The following is a 27,215-nucleotide window of genomic DNA, read 5'->3' as shown; positions in this document are numbered from 1 at the left end:
GATGTTGTCAGGGATCGAAGCGGACAAGCGAGCCATTGTTCTTCGGTCTCAAATTGTCTTTTTGGAGCCGAAAGAGGCACTAGCACAAAAGTCTTTGGCCTCGTGCTCCGGTGAGAGGCAAAGGTTGCACACCTCTTGTAGATCTGTGTGGGGAAACTTCGACCCACATCGAGGACAATTCTTGAATGGCGTCCTTTCCATGAGCCAGAGATTAAGGCCAAGGTAGGCCCGAAGGCTTTAGTCGACGGCCGGAATCGAAGACTTCGAAGTGGTGAAGAATTGCGTTGATGGGGAGCGCGATCGAAACAATACCGTCAAACTGGGTGAGGATAGCGTGCCGATGGTAATTCGGTTCCAAACAGGAGCGCAGGAAACACATCCGAGCTCGATGGGGGAAAAAAAAAATCTGAGGATGGAACGGATACCCATGCGCAATGTGGTCCAAAGGAGGAGTCACCTATCTTGTGACTTCCAAAGAACTCTTGCAGACAAAAACAAACTGCAAACATCCGGGCCCAACACTAGGTGGCGATCTATGCACAGTATGTAATCTGCAGCTCATATGCCTCGAAAATATATATATATATATATATATATATATATATATCCCAATTGTAAATATATATATACTACAAAAACAATGTTTAAAGCATAATTATAGTAAGAAAACAGTTTTTCCTTTAACCAACCAAACAAACAGAAGCTTTAGAAATTCTAAAGCTTTCATTTACAAGTTATCCAACACCTTTAAGTTGTTGGAAGTAGAGCACCTCTATATACACTCCTTTCAGCTTCCTAACAAATCAGCATCAACCATACCTTATCACTCTACCATGCACGGTGTTGTGAATGATGACATCATTTGAGATGTTGGAAGTGTTGCTAAAATTTCACATGCTATAAGCAATGTTGTATACAAGAGTATAAGCAGTACATGGAAAAGGCAAGAGTTATAGTTAATGTAGAGTAGAGAGTGAGGTGACAAGACTTTCTCGGAGGTACACGACTTACAGTAATTTGAAGATGGTGGGTAAATTAAAGTTATAATTCTAACTTAACAATTTGTAATGTTTGTGTATTTTAAGTTGGGTTTGTTGAGAAAAAAATACTATTTCCAAATATAAATGATCTTCAAACTGTTTTTTTCATTCTTTGTTAATGGCTTCTATTTTTTTTAAATAAAAATGTGTTTACAGTTGTAGTGCGGAGTGTCATTTATTGGAGTGTCGTTAAGTGGAGTTTTGTACAGTACAGTGAAGGAGCGTTGTAGACTAGTGTGGAACAGTAGTCTGACATGGCATACAGTGGAGTAAGCGTTAAGTGGCATGGTGTATTGTATAGTGAAGTACTGCGGAGCAGTATGTTGTACAGTATATTGGGGTGTCGAACAGTAGAATTGAGTGCTGTACAGTGGAGTGTCGTGAAATTGACTAGTTTACCAGTCTGTGTAGTTTTGCAGCTTGAAGACTTTCTGTATTCACTAAGCTGTGCATTATTCCGCCATCTCGTGGTTGGGTCCCGAATTGTCATATTTTCATTTTTTTTTCTTTTTTCGGCCCAGGTAGGGTGGGCGTTGAAGTACCACCATTTGGTGTCCTCCGTGTTGTCTGCGTGCTTCCGGCAGAAGCTCCCTCCTGCGGTCGCCATCTTTTTTTCTGTTCCTGTTTGAGTGTTTGTCTGTGAAACCCATTCCTCTTGGCTCCTTCTGGCGTAGGAGGGTGGGATCGCTAGTGAATCCAGAAAGTCTACAAGCTGCAAAACTATACAGACCGGTAAGAAAATATTCATTTTGCAGCGTGAATCTTTCTGGAATTCACTATGCTGTGCATAGATTTTGTAGTGGTTTGCTAGGTCAGTAGTGGCTGGGTGGAAGAGGAGCTCTGATTCCTGAATATGTGTTGTAAGACCTTCTGTCCCACTAGAGCTTCCTTATTCATTTGAATATCCACAAAGTAGTGTTTAGTGAATGTGTGCACAGATGCCCACGTTCACGTTGCTGCTTGGCAGATGTCCTGAATAGGTGTGCTTGCTAGGAACGCTATGGTGGCTCACTTCTTTGTTGAGTGAGCCTGTGTAGTGCCTTTCAATTCCTGCCCCGCTTGCTTGTGGCAGTATTATATTGTTTGTGCAATCCACCTTGCAATAGTGTTCTTGGTTACTGGTCAGCCCAGAAAACTGGTGGCGAAGGAGACGAAAAGCGGTTTAGTCTACTTCACTCCTTCGTCCGTTCTATGTATTGCATTACTGCCCTTCTGGCATCCAGTGTGTGTAATGCTCTTTCTGCGTGTGTTGTAGGCTTTTGGGAGAACCTTGGAATTTGTATAGATTGATGTTTAACCTTGAAACCACCTTTGGTAAGAAGGGTGGGTACGTTCTCATTACAATCCTGTTGCTGTGTATTTGTATGTGAGTGCTTGCAGCTCGCTTACCCTTCGTAGTAAAGTGATCCCCACTAGAAATGCGGTTTTCAGCGTGAGCATATGGAGTGTGGCCTTGTGCATGGGTTCGAACGGCCCCTTCATTCATTGCGCCAGTACCACCTTGAGGTTCAATGCTGGCAGTGGTAACCTCTTAGGGTGGGCTATTCTTTTTGCCCCTTCCAGAAACTTTTTACCACTAGTGAGGTGAAGAAACTTCTCCCTGTTTCTCCCCTTGTGTACCCTACTATTGCTGTCAAGTGCACTCAGAGAGGTGCAACTTCGCTTGCTTGGCAGTAGACGAGTTAGGTATTTTAATACTGTGGATTCCTTTGTTCTCCTGTTTTGAAGTTTCTCCTTGGTGCACCATTGCGAGAATCTCTTCCATTTGGCTGCGTAGCATTTTCTTGTGGTAGGTCTTTATGCCTCCCGCAATACTGCTCTAGTGCTCTCTGGCAGTTTGAGGTGTGCAAACTAAGTCTTCAGGAGCCATGCCGCCAAGTTGAGGCTCTCCGGCTCTGGGTGCAACACCTTTCCGTTTTGTATGCTTAACAGATCTTTTCTTTTTGGGAACGTGTGAGCTGGGCCCTGCGCCATTTCCATTATTTGTGAGAACCAGGTCCGTCTCTGGCCCACTGTGGTGAGATTAGAATCAGCATCATGTTGCTGGCTCTGCACTTGTTCAGTACCCTGTGTAGCAGTGGTATCGGTGGAAAAGCGTAGGCAAATGTCCCTGACCAACTTATCCATAGGGCATTCCCTAGGGATTGACTGCACGTTTGTCTCAATGCGAAGTGTTGGCATTTTGCACGGTGCGGTGTTGCAAAAAAGTCTATTTGCGGTGTCCCCCATTTGTTGAATATTTTCTGTAAACCCTGGTGGTTGATCTCCCATTCGTGGGATGGTGACAACTGTCTGCTCAGTCGGTCCGCTTCCACATGGTCCTCTCCTGGGAGGTGTATTGCTAGGTCTATTTGTTTCGGAATAGCCCATTTCCAAATGTCCTGTGCTGGTGATGACAGATCACTGAGTGAGTACCTCCTTGCTTGTTTATGTAGAACATCGTTGTGGTGTTGTCTGTTAGAATCAACACTCTTTTCGTATAGGTGCTCATGAAAGGCCTTTAACGCTAGGAAGACTCTTAATTCTAGATAGTTGATGTGTTTGACTGTCTTGAGGCTTCCACAAACCTCTTACTTTGAGGTTTTTCATGTGCGCTCCCCATTCCAGCTAGGATGTATCCGTTGTGATGGTCACTGATGGAGCTGGTTGTGTGAATGATTTTCCCTGTGTTATGTTTCTCTTGTTCCAACACGCCATCTCTTGATGTATTATTTGCGTGACAACCACAAAGTCCTCCCAGCTCCCTGTAGCCTGTGACCATTGCTGTTAAAGCCATTCCTGGAACGGTCTCAAATGTAGTCGGATTTCAAAACTAAACAATCCATGGCGTACTTTTACTCAAAACAAAAGTTTTCCCTCTAAGCGCGCTATGTGTGCAAAACACATCATGCACTGAGACCCCTTCAACAACAATATTCACCATCCCTTATGCCGCTTATCCTAAACCTCCGCTCATACATCATTAAATGGTGACTTTTACTCCAACTATCTTCAGTGTACTGAAGTCCTCCGTACCTTCATAAAACTGCCTCGTTTACTCCTTCATGGCGTCTGTTTCTCTCACACGCCGATATCAAGTACTTGAGGGGTAACAACACGAAAGTACTTTTAGTTGAAGTAAAAGTCACCATTTAATGATGTATGAGGGGAGGGTTAGGATAAGCGGCATAAGGGATGATGAATATTGTTGTTGAAGGTGTCTCAGTGCACGATGTGTTTTGGCAAATAGCGCGCTTCGAGGGAAAACGATTGTTTCGAGTAATATAGTGAATATTTTACAATTTTAGTGAACCCCTGAAGAAGGGCGCAGATAGCCTGAAATGCATTGGGTCTATGGCATCCACTATCAAGGATGATTTTTGTATACAGCATGTTTCGGAAAAAGGCCCAGATAGGCATATCTGTTTCAGAAGAAGTTTTACTATACAAATACCGCCTCATGTGGCAGGAGTAAAAAAGGGGTGAAAAGTGAGAAAATTGTTTGGAATCAACGGAATAAAGACAATGGAATATTTATTTATTTATAACTTTATTTCGGCCATTTTGGCCATAAAAGTCACGTACAAACATATAAAATCAACATTAATGTGACAGTTTTTTAAAAAAGAGTTATTGTACGGGCAAGGAGTAGTTTTTACAATTCATTTTTACAATTCATTTTTACATGGAAGATCACACATTATATTTCATTAAAAAGTTATGTTTAAAAAATTATCACAAATGCAAGGGTTAAGAAAACGTGTACACTTTCCAACTCAAAGACAATGTCCCTGTTTCTTTCGAATTATGTAAACAGAATATAGAAATTTACTCATACTAAATACAATAAACTGGGTTGAGTTGCTTTTCATGATCCTAAAGGCTATTAAACAGGACCTAGTCCCCAGAAGGTTACACATTGGTTTCAACCATTTCTTTCTCTGTTTCGTATATGCACTACAAACGAAGAGCATGTGTACCTCATTCTCGGGACAGTCAATGGAGCACATGGGGCAGCACTTGGTTTTAACAGTCAAGGCTCCCAATCTTTTTTGTGCCCATCTTTCAGTGTTGTAATTCAGCATGAGTATCCCGTATCTGAACTTTAGGAAAAGAGTTTTTGCAATGGGTGGCTCTATCTCGTCCAGGAATGGTTCGAAACAAAGCTCGTCCTTGAATAATAGAAAAGCCTGGACTGCTGAACCAGCACTAACTCCATCTACTAGCTCCCTGCTAATGTGGGTCCAGAAAGCTCGCTTGACTACTAGTTTAGAAAAAGTAGGCATTTTGTCTGGAGTCTCCCACATTGAATGTAGGCCCAAAAGTGTAAGCCATTTTTTAATGTGCACTAGCCAAGTGATGGAGTTAAAAGAATCAAGCAACATCAATTCTTGCAGGCCATTTCTGTAATCTATCAACTCGGGGGTAGTCCAAAGCCTAACCCAGAATAATAATGGCCTTAAGATAGCTAAATGATCTGTTCTCCTAAAGTTTAAGTCCAGTTGGAGTGGTAAAAGGGGTGTACTAATGGGGACCCTCACAGAAGCCCGCATGAATTTATTATCCATAATTTGAAAGCTATTCCTTGCCCATGGGCCCCATATCTCTGCTCCATATAGTACAGCAGACTGTATTTTAAATTTAAAAAGTTCTAAAACCGGGGTTACACTTTTGCTTGTACTAGAATTCATTTTGCATAAGATTGGTTTGACATTTTGGGCGTATGTTATTTTACTTTTCTCAATTTGGGGTTTCCAACTTTGCTTGGAATCTAGTACAACACCCAAATAGGAGAAGTTATCCACAGTATCTAGTTTTTGGTTGTTCAGAGTCAAAAGCCCTCTGTCTGGCATACTGGGATTCAATGACATGCATTTTGTTTTATTTGCATTAATTTCCAAGCCCTTTGTCTGGCAATAGCAGCTGAAAGAATTAAGGAGTGCCTGAAGGCCCTTTTTTGTTTGGGATAGAAGTATAGTGTCGTCTGCAAAAAGCAGCGCAGGCACCCTTACTCCATTAAGCTGCGGTGAATCATTAACACAAGCATTTAAATAATCAGGGACATCATTAATAAACAGGGAGAATAGGGTAGGGGCCAGGACACATCCCTGGCGAACCCCACGTTCAATGGGAATATTGCGAGACAACTCGCCGTTGGGGCCCCACCTGATGTTAGCAAAATTATCAGCATGCAGCTCAACTATTTGGGCTAGAAGGCATCCCGGCAACCCAATTTCTTGCAAGGTTTTCCAAAGTAAACTCCGTGGGACTAAATCAAATGCAGCCCTCAGGTCAACGAAGGCTACATACAGATGACCTTTTTTCAACTGTACATATTTCCAAATCAGACAGCAAAATCGAAAGATTTGGTCTGTTGTGCTGGTCTTACTCCGGAAGCCAGCTTGGAATTTGGAAATTATCTTCGTAGCTTCAAGCCAGTCATTAATTCTGAACAGGAGGTGTTTGGCGTATAGTTTTTGGAGTGTGTCCATCAGACTAATTGGTCTGTAGTTGGACGGTATCATTCTATCCCCCTTTTTAAATATTAACACAACCTCCGCTGCCCGCCAGCTGTCTGGGAAATTACAACTTGACGATAGGGCATTAAACAAACGGTTCAGATAAGGGGCCCAGACATCAACTTCGTGCTTGTAGAGATCCCCCGGTATTCTGTCCGGGCCAGGGGCTTTAGAATTTTTAAGGTCGTTGATCGCCCTTACAGTCTCTTCCAATGTAAAGATGAGGGGTTCAGTAGGGGAAAAGGACCTTAAGCTCCATTGGCTTTCGCTATCGAATTGTTTGTAGAGGTTTGTGAAATGGGTTACCCAGGTCATCTCATCCAGGAATACATCTTTCACGGCTCTCCCAGCATGCCCCCCGTTGGCCACCAGTCTCCAGAAGCCAACATTGTCATTGGTTTTTGCAGCAAGTAACATTTCAGCCCAAATTGATTCCTCCCAGAGTTTTTTAGATGTTTCTAATATACGTTTGTATTCCACCCTTGCAGATTTTACTTCTTCTTTGGACTTGGTTTTAATGGCAAGCAACAGATTTGATTTGGCAGTTCTGCACGAATGACCATACCATAACTTTCCGTGGTTGGCCATTCTGTGGTTTTGCTGTTTCTTTTTCGGCATTTTTGATAAAAGCATTTTTAGTTCAGAAAAAAAGACTTTGTGTAGATCAATGAAATGATCAAAGGTTTCCGGTAGGAAGGCATGGTCAACTATATGTGCAAATGTTTGTTCAAAAAGAGAATAAACCAATGCTAAGGCATTACCATCCGCCAAAACACGTGGCCATCTTACTGCACGTCCATTATTGTGTATATGGACGTCCTCACATAAGCTGACTTGGGTAGATTCAGTTGTAGTTAAAGTGGTGTCACTAACCATATTCTTGTTGATGTAAAGTTCCAATGGGTAGTGATCACTTTCCCCCCTGCTTACAACTTCCAGATCTATCACAAAGTGCCAAATGCTAAGAGAAACAAGTACAAAATCTAAATTGCTTTTAGCTTTAGAGAAGGTGGGTTTTTTTTGCAGGTCCGATGGGAGTCGGCCATTACCTGCTCTAAGGCCGTGGTCCGCAGAAAGTCTTAGTAATTGGCTGGCCAATGTCGAATATTTGACAAATTTGGTGGTTTCAAGCTGGGGAATATTATATGCTGAATCCTCATCTTCGAACACTTCAGAGATGCCCAGAACGGGTTCAAAGTTACAATTTAGATCTCCTCCCAAAATGACCGGGATATCTCCGATTACATTCTTCAACAGGAGTTCCAGTGCCTCAAGTGTTGCTGACACCTTTGAGTGACTGGTCAGTCTATTATAGACATTGACGATGAACCATTCAATGCCACACGGAGGAGTGACCCTTAGGGCTAAAATGTCCGGAGAACCTGTGTTCACAATTTCCACCTGCATGGCCAGGGTGATTTTTAGCCAAATTAGTAGACCCCCTGATGGTCTTCCTCTGTCAGACTGAACAGCCCTAATGCCAAAGGTTTTGTATCCTACCCGATGAGGTACTTCTATGGCCCAGGTTTCCTGCAGTAGACAAATATCACTGGTGTCAATGTAATTTGCCCACTCAGGATCTTTTAGGTTCTTATGAACACCTGCGATGTTCCACGATAGGATAAGTAAGCAAGGATCAGTACTCCGGTTGGCAGGGCTGGAATTAACTACACACTGATTGGGCCGGTTGCCAACTTGCAAATTTGTTATGACTTTTTCTGCAACCTTTACTATTCCTCTGGCTGCAGTAGTTGTATTCCCATCCCGACCACCCTCCGTTGTGCAATAGCGTACATTCTCAGACATGTTGAATGATTCCGTTTTTTTGTGGTACTAGTTTGGACCTATGCAGCATATTCCTTTTAGACAGGTCATCATCAAGCAAGTGTACGACATTTTTTGTTTTGGGATAGCCAATGACCAATCTACAGAAGGCATCATATAATTCATAAACAAAGTCAGGCTTGGGATAACCTTCGCTCAATCTACAAAAGGCATCATATAGTTCATAAATGCAGTATGGCACAGTGGCAAGTCAATCCACAGCATCTAGACAGTTAAATCTATTGGAGATAGGGATGCCAGACCATATATTGTAATCACCATATCTGCCTAAGTTTGGAGTACCAGACCACATGTTATGATCACCATGTCTAGCCAAGTTGGGAGCACTGCCATAATACTGATTAACAGGGTTCCAATTGGGGCCGTGGTGGATAGGTCTTGGTGGAGGATAAAAAAATGATAGAGGTCTGGCTTCAATAGGTGGATTCATACCATATGATTTCCAATTGCAAATTTGTTCAGCACTCTGGGGTTCTTCAAAGGATATGACAATACAATCGCCCGTGATTGATTTTACAGATGGCCCTACCCATGGTACCCTCCTAACCATAAGGATCTTACTTTTCATCTGGTTTGGAATGGGTTTATATTTGTTTAGCCAAAAAATCACTTTATTTTTTAGCGATTGGAAGTTTTCTTCATATTGACTATCCAGTTCTGGCACCCCTGTAAGAACAGCTACAAATGTACTAGCGTCTGGTGGTAGATCTATGTACCCTCCTCTAAAATTATTGCGAGTGTGATTAAACTGGTAGTTTAGCTTATGAATGACATTTGCAGTGGTTTTGTCAGGCATGGGTTGGATGCCTGCAGGAGTAGTATAGGGGTAGGCAGGGGGATTAAGTTGAGGTTTATTTTGAGCTAGTACACTCTGATTGGAGGAGTGAGAGGAAGAAGGAATTTGTGGTAGAAGAGTGTTAGTGTGAACCTGGTTTTTCTGCATAGGTTTGCTAGTGGTATTTACAGCTGTAGAAGTTGAGGGGGTTGGATTCAGTTGGGTTTTAGTGCTAGTTGATGGAGTAGTGTTTGTATTGTTTGCTACCCCCACCTTTTTTTGCTGCATGTCCAATGGACTGATATGTGAATTTTTTGATGTGACCGGGACGGGGACTGGAACTTGCTGGGTGACCCTAGGTGCTTCAGTACAGTTGAGACTTATGCTTGAAAGAGTGATAACACTTTCCTCAACCTCAAGAAGTTGATTCTCAATTCCAGTTAACCTAATTTCCAATGGTTTGAGTAATCTCTTAAGCGTCTCCCATACTATTTTTAAAAATTCTTCTCTTCCACCGTCTTGTTCTACTGTGTCACAGGAGACTCTTTGCCCCTCACTACCTAAATGATCAGACATAGCAATGGAAATTTGTTCAACTATGCTGTTGTTAGTATTGTCTGCATTTACTGATGCTACATCATGTAAGGAGATCTCGGATGTTACAATAGGAATATTTAAAGTACCACCCTTGATGTTATGACTATGTGCTACTTTAGCTTTTTTCCTAGCGAAAGCGGTTAGATGTTTGCGCTTTCTTTTGTGCTTTGATGGTGCTTTAATAGGTGATTTGTTTTTGAGGGACTCTGCTTCCTCTGGCTTCCTAGAGGTGGATGGTGTGCTTACATTATGAATCATCTCTTCTGATGACTTACATGGCGCCCCATCTAAAAGGACCTCAGCACTCTCCTTTGATAGTGTCAACTGTGATGGGCTTCCTGACTCGGCCCTAGCTGAAGTCCCATGTGATTCATGGGAGGTAGAGGGAGTTGATTCCTCTGCTATTGAATGCACCTCGACTAGGGCTATGATTGGTTTTGGTCCAGAAATGCGTTCAGGAGTTTTAGAGGAGGCAATGCTGCCTAGGGAAGATTTTTTCCTGAGCGCCAATTCAGTTGAAAGCCTCCTAGCACATTCGAGTTCAGTTGATACTTTGTGCTGGAGTTTAGTTATTTCATTATCAATGGAGAGGCTAGTCCTGGTGATAAAGTCATCTAAGGTGCCCGTTGCTTTTTTGGGGATCTTAGTTGCCTTGCTCCTAGTTTCACGTGATGACATTGTGAGGAAGAGATATTGCAATAAATATATAAAAATCAAGTATACTAGCAGGGAAAGCTCAAAAAGGAAAAAAAAAAAAAAATCCAAGAGGTGTGGCCCGGTCCGGTCTTAAACGGCCTAAAACGGCCTAAAACGGCCTAAAACGGCCTAAAACGGCCTAAAACGGCCCTGTCTTTGCCCAGTCTTAGCCCGGGCTGCGTCCCGCGCTGCGGGAGTAGGCTGGTGTTTTGAGGCCTCAGGAGGGCGGGGGCGGGCCAGCAGGGAGAGCGGACCGGAAGCTCTCCGTCGGTCTAGCAGGGACTTCTGGGAATTGAAGTCCCTGCACGCTCGCAGCCCCGCTGCAGCCACACGCCCGGTGCCGCTTACCGCCTTACTGCCTCAACGCTCCTCGCAACCGGCAAGAGATGACTTTCCCTCCTCAAACAGGCGAAGGGGCACCCGCGAAGCGGGTGCGCCGAGAGGTAGACTGGTGCCGGGAAAAGAAGAAGGTGAGCCGCTCTGTCTCGCTGATGGCGCTAAAATCCTCCGTTTAGCGTGTGAAGCTTTTCACAATGGTGTCCCACTCGCTTGGGCTGGAAACTGGTGCTTTGAGGCCTCAGGAGGGCGGGGGGCGGGCCAGCAGGGAGAGCGGACCGGAAGCTCTCCGTCGGTCTAGCAGGGACTTCTGGGAATTGAAGTCCCTGCACGCTCGCAGCCCCGCTGCAGCCACACGCCCGGTGCCGCTTACCGCCTTACTGCCTCAACGCTCCTCGCAACCGGCAAGAGATGACTTTCCCTCCTCAAACAGGCGAAGGGGCACCCGCGAAACGGGTGCGCCGAGAGGTAGACTGGTGCCGGGAAAAGAAGAAGGTGAGCCGCTCTGTCTCGCTGATGGCGCTAAAATCCTCCGTTTAGCGTGTGAAGCTTTTCACAATGGTGTCCCACTCGCTTGGGCTGGAAACTGGTGCTTTGAGGCCTCAGGAGGGCGGGGGGCGGGCCAGCAGGGAGAGCGGACCGGAAGCTCTCCGTCGGTCTAGCAGGGACTTCTGGGAATTGAAGTCCCTGCACGCTCGCAGCCCCGCTGCAGCCACACGCCCGGTGCCGCTTACCGCCTTACTGCCTCAACGCTCCTCGCAACCGGCAAGAGATGACTTTCCCTCCTCAAACAGGCGAAGGGGCACCCGCGAAGCGGGTGCGCCGAGAGGTAGACTGGTGCCGGGAAAAGAAGAAGGTGAGCCGCTCTGTCTCGCTGATGGCGCTAAAATCCTCCGTTTAGCGTGTGAAGCTTTTCACAATGGAATATTGATAAACTGAGAAATACATTGTGCAATTTATTTACATAGTACTTTGTCCGGATGAAGTGGAATGAGTCTCTTGTTCTTGTTGTATAATGTTTAAACTGACCTTCGGCTTCTGCAAAAAGCTGCTGGCCTCTAAACTGCCATGCCTCAGGGTACTGGGGACTTCAAAGTAGTTGTTTCAATCCCCTGCCATAGTATTTAACAGGGACCTATGGGGTAGGTCATGCCAAAAACAGGGGTACCCCATCATAACAGTGTATCTTGGGTGTTTTAACTGTATTCTAATGTGTTCCTTTCAGCTCAGTACTGGCCCTGGGCCTGGTTAGGCAAAGCCCAGGGTCAGTCAAAATCAGTTACCACCAGCATCAGTCAGCAAAGAGCACAGGGTGACTTTGCAACATGTAGATTATGGCCAACAGAATAAAGTAAAACGGCAATTTATACCACATTGCTTTTCTCCAGATTTGGCCTGGAGTTGGTAAATCTGACTGGTCGGGGGGGGGGGGGGGGGGGGGGGGTTCGGAGAACGGGGAGAGTTCTGAACAGACATGTGTACTCTCGAAAAGTGCTACTTGAAAAACAGTCACACACATGTACTGCACTTCTGATGGGAAGCTCAATCTTACATTTCAAGCTCAGATCAATAAGTCTTCATTTTAGCTGAAGGGTGTATCTTCACTCATTTTTTAGCAACTGGATTAGATTAATGTCCTGACACAGAAGACATTATTAAAAATAATTTGTCCTAGACATTTCTCTTTTTCCAATTTTCAATCATCCGAGGTTTCTAAGCATGTGGGGACAATGGTTTGTCTCCAAGAAGTTTGGGAAAATACCAATCAATCATTCAGTCAATACAATAAAACAGGACACTGATAATTTAATAGAAGCAGGAGACAAGCAGACTACAGGATGCACAATATACATTTCTTGTTTTTTTCCAATATTCACCTTATTCTAGATTATGACATTTGAATTACTATAAATTACTTGAGTGGTTTATGACAAGTTATTGGCACTTCTGGTTTGTCTTTCACTCTCAGGTCAGTTTAAGCTTTTGTGATCTCATAGGGGTCACTTTCACCCTTTGAATGCCGCTTTTAAAATATGTTGTAGATAGACTCAAGGGTGTAAACAGGTAGCTTTATTTACATGATATATAAAGTTTAAGTAGCATGAAGTACTTAGACTTGAGAACCCACCAAGAACATGGAATTCGACTTTCGTACAGCCCTTAAGTGACACTCCATACACAAACACATACACTTATTGCAAGAATGCCACACTTACCTTTGTTTAAAAGTCAGGCCTTCTATGGCCAGACTTTACATCTTCAGGGCTCGTTCAATAGCTGCTGTGATCTTCTGCATCTTTGAATCCCTGTCGACATATCCATCGCCATTCTAGCCAGGGACAGAAGAGATGACCACAAATTGTCATAACAGTAGCCATAAGGCACAAAAACACACCTCTTGGTCAAAATAATTCCCATTTCCATTTTTTCAAAAAAGCTGCCGAAGGTGCAAATGGACGCAGACATTCAGATCATTCTTAAAGCCAGATTACGCCTACAAAAATCAAAAAGCTATCTTCCCATGGCAATAATTGGCACAGATAAACGTCCCTTTCAAATAGTTCACTTCAAATACTTTTTCAAATTCACTAGGGGAATTGTGGTTAAAAAGACTCTTAAACAACTGTAAATAGCTATATAGTTAAAATACAATGGACCTTGCAAGTGATTTTACACTGGCTCAAACGATCAGTAGGTAGCCGAACCGGGGAAAGCCTGTTTACAGCGAGTTTCAAACGAATAATTAAAAATGAATTTCCTGCAATCTTAGTACTCTAGGTATCACCACCTGTGTGTGGCCCACTTTGTTAAGGAAAAGTATTGTTATAACCATTTTAAAGTGCTCATTTTTAATTGAATCTAACTATTATTAAACATAGGCATAGCAACTTGAACTAAATACATGAATTTAGTCTTTTTATCCAAAAGTAATACCATATGAAATTTAGACAGATGAACTTCACTCATTACACGTGTGCTTTTAGGAAAATTCTACACTACTTCTTCAACCATTTAAGTTCCAAAGGTCACTCCCACCTTTCCTCTTCACTGCACATCCTGAACCCTGTGCTCCTTCAGCTCAGCTCTAATTCCTTTTTGATATATGGGACAGTGGACAATTAAGGCTTCATAACCTGTTCCAGGAAAATTATAGCCAGCCCTAATTGTAATACTCCAACTCCCCCCATCCAACAGACAAACATTTAGTATTTGTCCCCATAAAAGTTTCTTTAGTGAGTCCTCATGCAGGAAATTATTATCTTTGATGTGGTCTTGCCTCAACTGTGCTTGCTATAGAACTCTGCTCTTTACGAAAGCTAATCAGAGGAAAAGTGCCTGTGCTCCCCTTTTCAATATGTTGGTATACCCATTATTGGTACATTAAACTTACCTATGAGCTACTAGTATATGGTACAAAGTGTACCTGGGGCTTGCAATGTCATTAGTGGACTGCAGCACCCATTGTGCTACACACAAGCAGTGACAGTCAACACAGGCCTGTAGGCCTAGCTTACTATTTTAAGCCTGGCATTGCCGTTTTGAACTGTAAATTTGACTGTTCAGAATAACCCCTTTGACAGTACAAACCCCTCCTTTTAAATATTTAACTCACCCCTTTTGCCCATAAAGCAGGGTGCACATTATTTAAAAGTAAGACATGTAAAAGTTTAAGGTGACATTATAAAAAAGCTTCAAAAGCCATTTTCACTGTGGCAAGGCTGGGTGTTTTTTGTATAGGGATGCAACATTACGTTACAATAATGCTAATTCGGATTCGATAACTAGAAATATAATTGAAAAAAATCTTTTAATTGTCATTTATCAAATGTAATGGAAGAATGGAATTTGTACTAACTTAAAGAAAACATAATTCTACAAAGCTACCTTTTCCCTGCCCTAAAGCATCTGGAAGCACATTTGCCTGAGCTCTATCACTTGGCAGCTGAATAGCCCCCTTGATGAGGTATGAACATTCCTGTGCTCCAAGAGCAGAGACAAAAGGCTTTGTGTGTGGAAGGTGTTCCCTTAGCAGGATAAACTGGGCTGAGCCAAACAACTTAATTTGAGGCCTACCCTGTCACAATCAGAAGCAGCCAATATCTCAGCCTGCCCCCTTCCTTTGCCCCACCCTCAGCCAGGCACCATTCAGAGTGAGAGGGGAGCAGCCACCAGAAATTGTTTAGAGTTACCACATAGGAGGGGATGCTCGCTTCCATGGCCACATCTCTGATATGAACAAAAGCTCTGCACAGGTTAAGAAAAATCTGCTATCTTAATTTTAGAAAGAGAGGGGCACTGTGGGATTGTTTGCAGTAGGGCACACAAGAAATGCCACAAAAGTTAACAGGGGGTTTCCCTTGGGAACCTTTACCCCAAAAAGGTAGGGCGTGGCTAGGAGTTTCGCCCTACCACTGCCTGGTGCTGGGCATAAATGAAACATCCCACAGTACCCTCCTTTAAACACTTTCAGGGCCTGTGGAGGAACAAAACAGGGTGTGGTGTCTGTATCCTAAGAAGTCCCTAGAAGACTAGACCTGCTCTCTAGAACAAAGACGTGCTCCAGGTGTCATAAGAATGACTTCTTGTTCAAGCTGCAGGAATACAATACGATACAAGAGGCCTACTTCTGCATCTGTCCAGCTGAGCAGTTACAACTAGATCTGCCCTGGACCCGGCTGCTGGCCTTTCCTTGAGTGAATCTTGCTCTGCTCAAGTAATGTTTCAAATGTTCTAGACCCTTAGTTAGTGGTAAAATGTACTACTCTTATTATCTTTTGTATTTTGTGGACTTTAAAAATTTTGCTTCAAGATCCTCCAGGGAACCAGAACCACCCTGCCAAGCAGATCAAATGATGCATTGCTGCTGGGCCAAAGATTTAGGTTGCTCCCGCTCAGAGCTCTTCCGCAGAGGCAAATCCCCATTCAGTGGGATTTCGTGAGGAATGTATCTGGACTTGCGGACCTACTTCAGCTATAACCAGCAGTTTTGCCCCGCTGGAAGCATCGGAGCTCCAACAAAGTGAGCATTTGTGAAGGTAGAAATCTTCACTGGGTGAAGGTGCTAAAAGTAAGGTCAGCGGGGCCCTTGCTTGGGCATGAAATTCAACTTTCTCCTGCTCGGAGCTTTCGTATCAAACAATGCCACAAGCTTCACTGGGACCTCATCCAGAAGCAATCCAACACCAAGGAGCCCTCTTTGGTCATATTCTGACTCCCAGAATTTTACTTCCATTTGAAAGACAAACCTGAATGTAAAATGTAAGACCAGGTAGAACCTGGTTTCTGAATCCAACCTGCGCTCCATTAGTTATCCCTACCTTGCGCCTAAGGTGTCAAGCGCAACCAGATGACTGCTGTTGGCGCCCAATGCATTTAGTGCCATTTTTTAAATTTAACTTTAAAAATTCATAACTCTGGTTTCCTTATTGGACTTTATCATTCTAATATATTATTTATTACATTTGACTTTTTTCTAACCTGGTTTGCAACTTTTCTTGTGTTGTGTCTACTATTTTGGTACTGCATAAATACTTTACACAATGCCTTCAAATTAAACCGGTCTGCTCTGTGCCATAGCAACAATGTGTTTGAGCTCCGGTTTATTCAGTGACTTTAGTCGTTGACCTTGACAAGGATTGCGGCTATTACTTGAGAAGGGTACTCTTCACCCTCAACGAATACCTCTATTTCTTACACCTCAATTAAAATAAGAACTCAAAAATGTGGTGAAAACATCACCTTTAAGCATCCTGCATAGCAAAACCTCCCGCAATAAAAAATATACAAATGATGGTGGTCATATAGTTGAACAAACAGATTTGTTTTTCTTCCTCAAAATGTTAGTTGACGTCTGATTTTGCTCCATCAGCTGTCATGGAGAACAGCTGCAATATAATGGCACAGTCTTGAGGCATTTGTAGCTTTTATGAATCCAACTACTCTGGTAGGCAAGTAACCTGCACACAATTCACAATCAACCCCCTCTCCATTCCCCCCCAAAAAACGAAATGTTTCTACATTTTAATGCTAGACAAGCAGTGGCAAAGCAAATAGGTCTCGCTGATGTGAGCTATTGGCTTTGTCAATGTCTTTTAGCCATGTTGTACAGCAGCACAACTACAGGGCAGCATAGCTAAAAAGAAAAAGGAAAGTGGCTTAACGTGGCTAGTCCTGGGCACGTAAAAACACTTCTCATAGCACTATAATGCAGCACAGTGCTATTTTTTAAAAAACTAAGCCATACAACGGGTTGAAAGTCCTGGGTAAAGCCCTAAAGCAGCATGAAAAGGTGAATAGTAGGGGGTAAAGACCTTCCTGTCATTATAGAGGTCAGTAGCGTGCATCATCAGAACTGTGCCAAATATCAGTTATGTTGCGTGAACTACAGAACGTAATCATTGCAGCAGAAAACATAAAACCTTGTTCTGTTTATCCATCACAGCCCAATTTGACGATTAGCCTTGTAATGTGGCGAACCCGAAACTCGCTCCCCTCTTATTGTTGCACTGCCCAAATTTTGGGACACCAATCTTGACATTTCATTTGAGAGTGTTTTCAGTGTCGTTCCAGCAGATGGCAATGTTGCCTTTCTTAGCGTACTCTAGTTGCCTACCTGCCATAAATCAACCTTCAAATCAAGTCTAATTTACTGAACGATCAACTGTGCGTTGATCGTTCAGTAAATTAGACTTCCTGCGGACATGTCGCTGTTGTGCGCTTAATATCAATGCGTTACTTAAGAAAATATACTGAAAAATTAAGTTGAAGATATAGGTTGTGCCTGTCAGCACTCTTGTAGTATAAAATGAAGATGGGTATATTCGTTGTGAGCACTCCGATGGGAGATGTATTTGTAATAGCGCTTTTTTCACATTGTTATAATGTGTCACAGCTCAGCCATTCAGCAAGGTTAAAAGTTATAGGAAAAGCGCAACACATGATACCTGAATTACAGCCAGGGGCGCAACTAGGTCTTAATTTCAGGGGGGGCTAACATGGCAGATGAAGGGGCGTGGCTAATGTAAATCAATTGGGCGGAGCTAAAATGGCAGATAATCAGGATCGGTTAATGCTCAGGTCAAGCTGAGAAAAAAATGTGGTGAATTCTGCATTTGAAACTGGACAACAATTAAAGCACACATTTTTGTTAGTTTGATGCATTGCCCCCCAAAACCCATACTCACCCTGAATCTTAAAATTACCCCTGGCACACCAAAACACATACCCACGCTGAACCCTAAAATTAACCCCCTCACACCCTAAAACCCATACCCGCCCTGAAATCTATAATTACCCCTAGCACCCCAAAACCCATACCCACCCTATCCCTAAAATTATCCCTCCCCGGCACCCCAAAACCCATACCCACCCCACACCCTAAAATTACCCCCTGGCACCCCAAAATCCAAACCCACCCTGAACCTTAAATTACCCCTGGCACCCCAGAAACCATACCCATGCTGAACCATAAATTCCCCCTTGCCCCCCAAAATCCAAACCCACCCTGAACCTTAAAATTACCCCAGGCACCCCAAAACCCATACTGAACCATAAATTCCCATCTGGCACCCCATAACCCATACCCACCCTGAACCCTAAAATTGCCCCCCGACACCCCAAAACCCACACCTGCCCTGAACCATAAAATTACCCCTGGCACACCAAAACACATACCCACGCTGAACCCTAAAATGTCCCCTGGCACCCCATAACCCATACCCACCCTGAACCCTAAAATTGCCCCCTGACACCCCAAAACCCACACCTGCCCTAAACCCTAAAATTACCCCTGGCACTATAAAACACATACCCACGCTGAACCCTAAAATTAATCCCATGGCACCCCAAAACCCACACCCACCCTGTACCTTAAAATTACCCCTGGCACCCCAAACCGTATACCCATGCTGAACCATAAATTCCCCCCCGGCACCCCATAACCCATACCCACCCTGAATCATAAATTCCCCGCTGGCACCCCATACCCACCCTGAACCCTAAAATAGCCCCCCGACATCCCAAAACCCACATCTGCCCTAAACCCTAAAATTACCCCTGGCACCCCAAAACCCATACCCATGCTGAACCATAAATTCCCCCCGGCACCCCATAACCCATACCCACCCTGAACCCTAAAATTACCCCTGGCACACCAAAACACACCCACGCTGAACCCTAAAATGTCCACTGGCACCCCAAAACCCATACCTACCCTAAACCCTAAAATTGCCCCCTGGAACCCCAAAACCCATACCCGCTCAGAACCCTAAAATTACCCCCTGGCACCCCAATCCGTAACCCACACGTAACCCACCCTGAACCATAAAATTACTCACTGGCACCATAAAACCCACACCCACCCTGAACTCTAAAATTACCCACTAGCACCCCAAAAAAAATGAACACTACAAACTTACACTACATTTGCATAATTGGAGGGGACTGTCCTCTTTGACGTTTCTATGTATGTAAGTCAAGAACAACATTCACAGTAACCTAGATATGCAGGCAGTAGGTAATGCTGTGCTGAAAAATGCATTAAAGTTACTGGAACTTACACAAAAAACTGCTGCCTGCTCTTCTGATACTATACTGTGGAGTATGGCTGATCAGCAGCACTGTGTCCTGGCATCCAGCCCCTCCCGAAGGTCTCACTGTGTAGATCAATGTGGGTCAAATGCACAGACAGCAGGGGGAAAGGGATGGCCACTGCAGGTGAAGCTTTTCCTTTGTAAATTAATTCCTGCTGGCGTCATAGGGTTTGCTGTCTGTGCACTTGTATGGAATACACATCTATACAAGTGCAGACAGCACACCCTGGGCTAAGATGCCAGCAGAAATTCCTTTACAAAGGAAAAGCATCACCTTAACTGGCCATGCCTTCCCCCTGCTGTGCACATCTTCACACCCCATTCTCACAACCCATCAAGTGCTTAGGTGAAATCCCTGCCTTCAGGCAAAGATTTCGCCTCTGAGCCACCCTAAAGGAAAACAAGAGGTGGGGGCAGGGGGGTTAACTCGCTGAAACTGTTCAGAGGCTGGCTGTCTGGCTCGGGCTGCTGGGCCTCTCAGAAAGCATTTAAAAAATCACATTCTCCGATTGGATGCGCAGCCTTCTTGCACCATTTCAGTGCGTGTAATCTTAGCCCGGGCAGAGGAGGCGACGGGGGGGGGCTGAAGCCCGGTGAGCCCAATGGGTGTTGCGCGCCTGATTACAGCCCGATCAGTGGAGGGACACTAATTAAAGGCTCCGTAGAACAGGAAGTGACCTCAAAGCACACCCCGGCTGAAAAGGAATAACGCCGCAAGGAAAGATCCAGCCCTGATGGGCGTTCCCAAAAGGAGACCGGGCGGTAACAAGGAGGGAGAAAGAAGCCTCATTATCAATCAGAAGCCAGCATTTACCATGGACAATGACGCCAGCCAATGAAAAATATGGGCAGAGCTTCCACGGCACTTCCACATCGGTCCCTACTACAATATGCCTCGCAAAGCGTGCAGCGCATGCCCTGCAAAGCGAAGCTCGACCTAAATAATACAGGAAATTGTGCAAAACAGTACAGTAACAGTCCTACAATTAAGTGTTTCCAAGCTTTCTTGATACCTCCGAGTAGGTTGTATGCCTTTACCACACATCCATTACAACGCAATGCCTTTACCACACGTCTTTACAACACAAATATACGCACACACACACACACACACACAATTACAAACTTCACTTGGGACGTTAGTTTTGCTCAGATTTCACTCATACAAATCCATAGAAATTCAGCAGTTATATAGTTACCTGGGCAAATTATAACTTATGCCCCCGCAATGCACTGCTTATGACCCCACATATTACATCACTCATGACATGGTCAATGACATCACTGGCGACATCTCAAAGGACATCGCTGATAACATCATTCAGTAAGTGTTTAAGAGTTTGCTACAGATATATACTAACCTACTACAAAAGTTAAATTAGTATGCTAGGTGCGCTACTACTGAGTAATACTACTAACATTATGCGAGTGGCTGTATGAATCTGTGTGTATGGGTGTGACAGTGGCTGTAGTGGGAGTATGTCAGTGACTGTATGGGTGAGTCATTGGGTGTATGAGTGACTGAGTGTGTAACTGGCTGTATAGGGGAGGGAGAGTGGGTGCTTGGGTAGGTGAGTTGATGTGTGAGTGGCTGTATTGGAGAGGAGGGTGTGTGGAAAACTTGGCGAGTGAGCAGCTAGGTAAGTGCATGTATGGATGAGTGAATGGGTATATAAGTGGTTGGGTGAGTGGGTGCTTGAGTGACTAAGTAAATAAAAGGGTGTATGGGCGAGGGTGTGGCTGTATGAATGGTGTGCGGGTGAGTGACTAGTTGTATGAGTGGCTGTATGGGTGAGTGAATGGTTGTATGAGTGAGTCGGTATATGAACTGCTGTACGAGTGAGTGTGTTAGTAGCTCTATGGAGGACTAAGTAAGTGTGTGAGTACTGGAGTGAGTGGTTGTGCGGGTGTGTGAGTGGGCATACATAGAAGACGTTGTATGGCGGTATGAGTGGTTCTGTGCAGGATGTAATTTGAGAGGTCACTGACCAGGTCATGAGTGATGTAGTATGTGAGGTCATATGCAGTGCATTGTGGGTGAGCAAGTTATAGCTAGCTCAAATAACTAACTGCTGAATTCCTATGGTTTTCTACAAGTGAAATCTGAGCCCAACTATAACGTCCTTGGAACCTTTGTGTTTTTCAGTGAATTTCTAATTTTTTTTTATTCTATTTAACTAGGACGGTCCTGTAACCTTTGTTTTCAGTGAATTTCTAAAAACTCGTAGTCGTGTTTGCAGAGTGGTGGAGAAAAGGAGCAGGGGCATCCGACCAGCTATGTCGGACTTACTGGAGGCAACAGAAGGGCTTCTCGCCCCCTTCCCCAGGACCATTAGCATACAAGAGGACTTCATCCCCCAACCAGCAGTGCGCCAGGAGGCATGTTTGTAGAGTGGTGTAAAAAAGGGTGTGTGGCCTCCGACGACTTCTCAGTAATCCTGCTGTGTGGAACTTACTGGAAGTAACAGGAGTGGTAGTGGGTCCCCAAAGACCCTCAGGAGCCCAGGGGAAATCACTTCTGAACTACTAGTGTGGCAGGACGTTTGCAGAGTGGCGGTGAAAGGAGGCAAGGGTCTACAGCGATTTTCCAGGCTCTCTTTTTTTTTTACTCATGCCCCGCCCCTCCCTTTCGTGGGCCGATTTGTGACCCAGGGACCACATCCCAAGGGGCCAGACATTCTTTTTTTTGTACTTAGGCGAGAAGGGTCAAGAGGACCCGCTCCCCAGGGTGATTTCATTATCTATATCGCAATGTAATTTTATTTTTTTTTTTTTTTACACAGGAACCGAGGGGCCTGCAAATTCTGTATATATAGACTTGGGGACTAAGGGCTGCATGACCCCCCCCCCCTCATTTGTTTGTACATAGCCCCGGGGAGGTGGCGGTCCATGGGGTTGCAGGGGGTCCGTATGCCCTCTGCATATTTAATTGTTAATACCCTGGGGTGGTGGTGGTCCCGGGGTTTTATAAAAACTAGGAGGGAAGCCCCTTGCACCCTCAATTTTTTTACATGCCCCCAGGACTTGGCACACCCAGGGGCTTCCTGAAAGGCAGGCGGGAGATCACGAACCTCCAACCAATGTTGCAGCCGATCCACCTGTGACTTCAAGGCAAAATTTGATTTAAAAAATGCTTTTAAGACCAGGTGTGGTCCCTGTGGTACCCTACCACCACTCCTAGGGGGTCAGGGTATTCCTACACTACCCACCCTTTATTTTGTTTTGTGTTTAGGACTCTGCTTCAAGTCAAGTCCCAAGATGGCTGCAAACACATCCTGGTTGAAGTGTTGGCAGCTAATCAGATTACAGCAGGAGGACTGTTGGATCTGGGGGTAATCTGGGTCCCCAAAAAAACATGTTTTCCAGTTAATATCTCCAAAACTACTTAACATATTTACACAAGAATACAAAAAGAATGAACTGGGTGCCAACAACTAGCTTCCTGCTAAATTTGGTGTAATTACTTCCAGCTGTTTGAGCTGTAGGCTTGTTTAAAGGTCCTATGGGAATTAAGAGGGAAAAAGCACATTTTTTTGAGCACCCTCTTTTTTTTATAGCGTCTGCTACACGAAACACATGGAAACTTTTGCAAACTCCATACCAAGTACCAGACACATTTTGGGGGGAAATTTCAAGGCTATTCATCAAGCGGCTCCACAGATATAGCCACCTGGAAATTGACTTTTTGATAGAAACTCTACCCTAAATATACCTACCAACTGGTGACTGCTAGTAGGTGTAAAAAAAGAATAAATGATATTACATATATATGTATATACGCAGTTATTTACCTTCAGTAACGCCTTATCTGGTAGAGACTAACTAGCTACACATTCTTTACCTCAGACTAATCTCCAGGCATCAGTGTGGATCTGCAAATTTTGGAACACTCCCCTTCTGTGCCCGTAGAAGGCGCTCCGATCTGCTCCGCGTGGGGTTACCTGCACCGGAAGCAACAATTGGATTTGCCTATTAAGGCACTACCCAAGGCCATGGTCCTCAGTTTGCAAATACTCTGCAGCAGAAGCACAAAGCCATACTGAGCTGGATTACCAGTGTGCCAACATGAAGTCCTGAAGGATCTGAAGCAGATGGGAGGAGGGTAATCCAGTAAGGAAGCTGCAACTAGATAGAGTCTCTAAGATAAGGGTTACCAAAGTTAAGTAACTTGTTCAGCTGAGATTTCTAGCCGCAGATTCCTTACCTTAGAATACATACCAAAGCAATCCCTCCTTTTGGGTGGGTCTGCAAATCTGTTAGACCAAAAAGTCAGAACAGAAAAAATGCCCATCTCAAACTAGACTGCCCAGACAGTAATGCTTGGCAAATGGGTGCAGTGATGCCCATGTAGTTGGCTGGCATGTCTGACATCGACAGAAAAAATATCGGAGGAGGAATATCGATGTCAAGAATATCGAAGTCCTATCTACATTATTGTAAGCACAAAAATATCGAAGAAAATATTGTTCAATTAAATTTTTTTTTAAATGTTTAAAAATAATGTAAAATTAAATAAATACATAGAATTAAAATAGTTAAAAAATAGGTTTACAATTATGAGTAATACATGTAAAAAAATAAACATGCATTTAAATATAATATATAAACTTATTTACAAATAATTATTCGAAATTATAATTTAAAAAAAATTTAATACATACACCAATAATATAAATAAAAATATCAAAACTATATATAACAATTTAAAAAAATTAATTATACAGTACATTAACTAAAACAGTAAATATTGGATAGCGTAGGGGTAAAAATTACTATTCCAACTCCAGAAAGTGCAACAGTAAGGAAAATGTTGGATAGCGTTGGGGTAAAAAATACTATTACAACTCCAGAGTGCAACAGTAGTGCAAGTGTTGGATAGCGTAGGGGTTAAATTTACTATTGAAACTCCAGAGGGTGCAACAGTAGGGAAAGTGTTGGATGGCGTAGGGGTTAAAATAACTTAATATTTTTTTTTCAAATTGTAACAATATATAATATTAATACCAATAAATAATTTACAAATAATTACCAATTAATAATTAACAATTAAATGGATGATAAATACAATTGAATACAATTAAAATGCATTACCAGATAAAAACAAAATTAATTTTCTGTGCCAATACTAAGTATTAACATTTAGCAAATAATAAATTAATAAATACCAATACATTATAATCAAAATTATGTTATACATTAAAAAGTTATTACCAATTAATAATGGATTAACAATAAACTAATCAATACTCAACACTAAAATAAATTACTTAATTATAATTAAATTACTTCCCACCCTATAACCTCACAACACACTTCAATAATACACTAATTATAATTACCAATCAATAAAAATGAATTAGCAATTAATAAAAAAAATTCCAATTAGTTATTATTTAACATAAGTAATCAATACAAATAAACAAAAATTAAATAATTACTTAATTACAATTAGATTACATCCCACCCTATTGCCCTATAAACCCACAACAATTAAAATGTAAAATGTATTTAAAAATATTATTTCTAACTTCTAAAAATGTATTTTATATATATATATATATATATATATATATATATATATATATATATATATATATATATATATTAAAACTAGTACAATAGTGAACAAAAATTATAAAAGCAAAAATACATAACACTAATATTAATATCTATATTAGTAACATCAATATTTTTGCTATCAATATTACTAACTTCGATATTTACAAAAACTATATTTCTTACCTTCAGATAGATATTCGGGTAGTATATATATTCTTGATTTCGATATTTGTCCCTATGATATTTCCAACTCTATATTCTTGTAGATTTGAAATTAAAAACTCGATATTTAGACTGTTTACCAGCTCGCTGACATCCAGGACTGAGACTTCTAGTTAACGCAGTAGTTGCTACTTTGTTTCTGGTGGAATGAGCGTGCAAGCCCTTCGGGGCATTCCTAGTCCACTGCATGCAGATTCATACAAAGGACAATCCAACTGGAGATGGCACTAGTGGCGGGCCTCTCCTTTTTTCCCACCCGCAAATCCAATAAAGAGTGGATAGTCCACCCGGGTGTTAATTTGTAAAAAAGTAAGTGCCAGGCACTACTTGGAGGCCACTGCAGCCTGCTCCCCCCACTGCCCTTGCCTGCGCTGCCAATGACTGTACCAACACATCTCCTAACCATCGGGCTCCTACAAGTGTGACAATTCGGAAAATTCCAGCCACCCAAAGCTATATTAATGGTGCGAGTGGCAGATATTATTCATTTAAAAATATTTGGACTTCAACACAGTGGTCTCATCTCACAATTTGACAGACAACGCCACCATGTGGTGGACTGTCTCTAGAGCCAGTGATGACAATTAAGTGCCAGTGCCGGCACCGGAAACCACTGGCTCAAATTAAGCACTAGTCCCCCCCGAAAGTCTTTAGATACAACCTATATAGCACAGAAACTCTTTGAATCCAGGAGGTGGAGTCTCTCCTATTCCTTTCAAAGCCCGCCCCACGAAAATGTTGATCCACCTTGGTGGGTAAGGAGGCGGCACTGATCCTACCTTTTTTCCAGATAAGCGGTTTCTTGGTGTGCGTGTGGGCGGGGAGCCTGGTAGGGCTTGGGGTTAAGAGAAAGCCAATTAATGTCACTAACCTTCCAGGCAGAACCTATAGCCACAAGGAAAACTTGTGGTAAACCGTGCTAGAGGACAGCTGTGCATGCACTCTCAAATGGTGACCACAATAAGAAAGTGGGAACTAAACTAAGATCCCATTGGAGCATAATGAAAGGTGTAGGGGGAAACGTGCTGCAAACCTTTCAATAAATGAGTCACAATGGAGGACTAACAGGGAGGACTGATCCAGCAATGTCAAAAAGGTCGAGATGGAGGAAAGATACCCTTTCACTTTGCCCAAAGCAAGGCCTTGCCGGGCAAGGGATAGAGCAAAGGACTTCAGACAAGGGTGCAGAGAGAGGATCAATATATTGCAGCACACCAAACCACAAATTTCTCCCATCTGTAGGAATACCTTTTTTGTTGAGGCACGCCAGGCTGCCAAAATGACACTTCCAGAGGGAGATCAAACACAGTTGCCACTCAATCTGCACGTAAGCAGATTGAGAGTGCGCAGGTTTTGGGACAGCACCCTGCACAATAGATGTGCTAGAAGATACTCCTGAAGGGGCAGCCTCATCGAAGGACAGATGCTTGTTCTTAAGAGTTCGTGACACCAGACTTTCCTTGCCCAATTCGAAGGCAAGAAAATTACATAGACGCAGTTATTCCAGATTTTCGGGAGAACTCTGGGCAGGAGTGGTAACGGCGGAAGGAGTACTCAATGCCTGAAGACGAGAGCCGCCTTGGAAACTCCAATGCACTGAAGCACTGACGTGTGTTCTCTGCGATGATGAAAAGATCCAACTAAGGCTCTCGCCAATCTCTGAAGAGATCTTAGATCACAGATAGTCTCTCAGTCTGGGGGTGGTACGTGACACAGATGGTGAACTTCGTGTAGTTTGGCATTCAGAGCCTACCAGATGTTGAACCACCAAGAAAATGCCCTGGCAATCCAGTCATGTCTAGAGACACAGGGCCTCTCGAACAGGGCCTGTTATCCCACCCAGTCCAATTTGTTGCAATACAACAACCGTGAACAGTTGAATCCGCTTGGTCATGAAGGAAGGAACAAAGGCTTTCAATGCCAAGCAAATCACCCTCATTTCCTACAGACTGATGTTGAGCGGATTCTCCACATGAGACGAGATTCCTCTCATCTCCTCCTGCCAAAGATGGCCCTCCTTAAACCCAGAAGTGATGCATCTGTCACTACTGAGAGG

The 27,215-nt window shown here is 43.3% G+C and overlaps 1 long non-coding RNA gene across 3 annotated transcripts in view; it reads right to left on the bottom strand.

Annotated features, from left to right (window-relative positions):
* Nucleotides 1–27,215, bottom strand: part of LOC147692455 (uncharacterized) — a 115,914-nt gene that overhangs the window by 11,077 nt on the left and 77,622 nt on the right. For all 3 annotated transcript variants that reach the window (XR_015300033.1, XR_015300035.1, XR_015300034.1), the window contains one exon: nucleotides 13,004–13,116. This is a non-coding gene — a long non-coding RNA (uncharacterized LOC147692455). The remainder of the gene's footprint in view (nucleotides 1–13,003; nucleotides 13,117–27,215) is intronic.

This window comes from Lissotriton vulgaris, chromosome 9, assembly GCF_964263255.1.
Source record: "Lissotriton vulgaris chromosome 9, aLisVul1.2, whole genome shotgun sequence".
NCBI classification, from domain to species: domain Eukaryota; kingdom Metazoa; phylum Chordata; class Amphibia; order Caudata; family Salamandridae; genus Lissotriton; species Lissotriton vulgaris.
The sequence above is the reverse complement of the archived record's forward strand: the minus strand, read 5'-3'. Positions and strand labels throughout refer to the sequence as shown.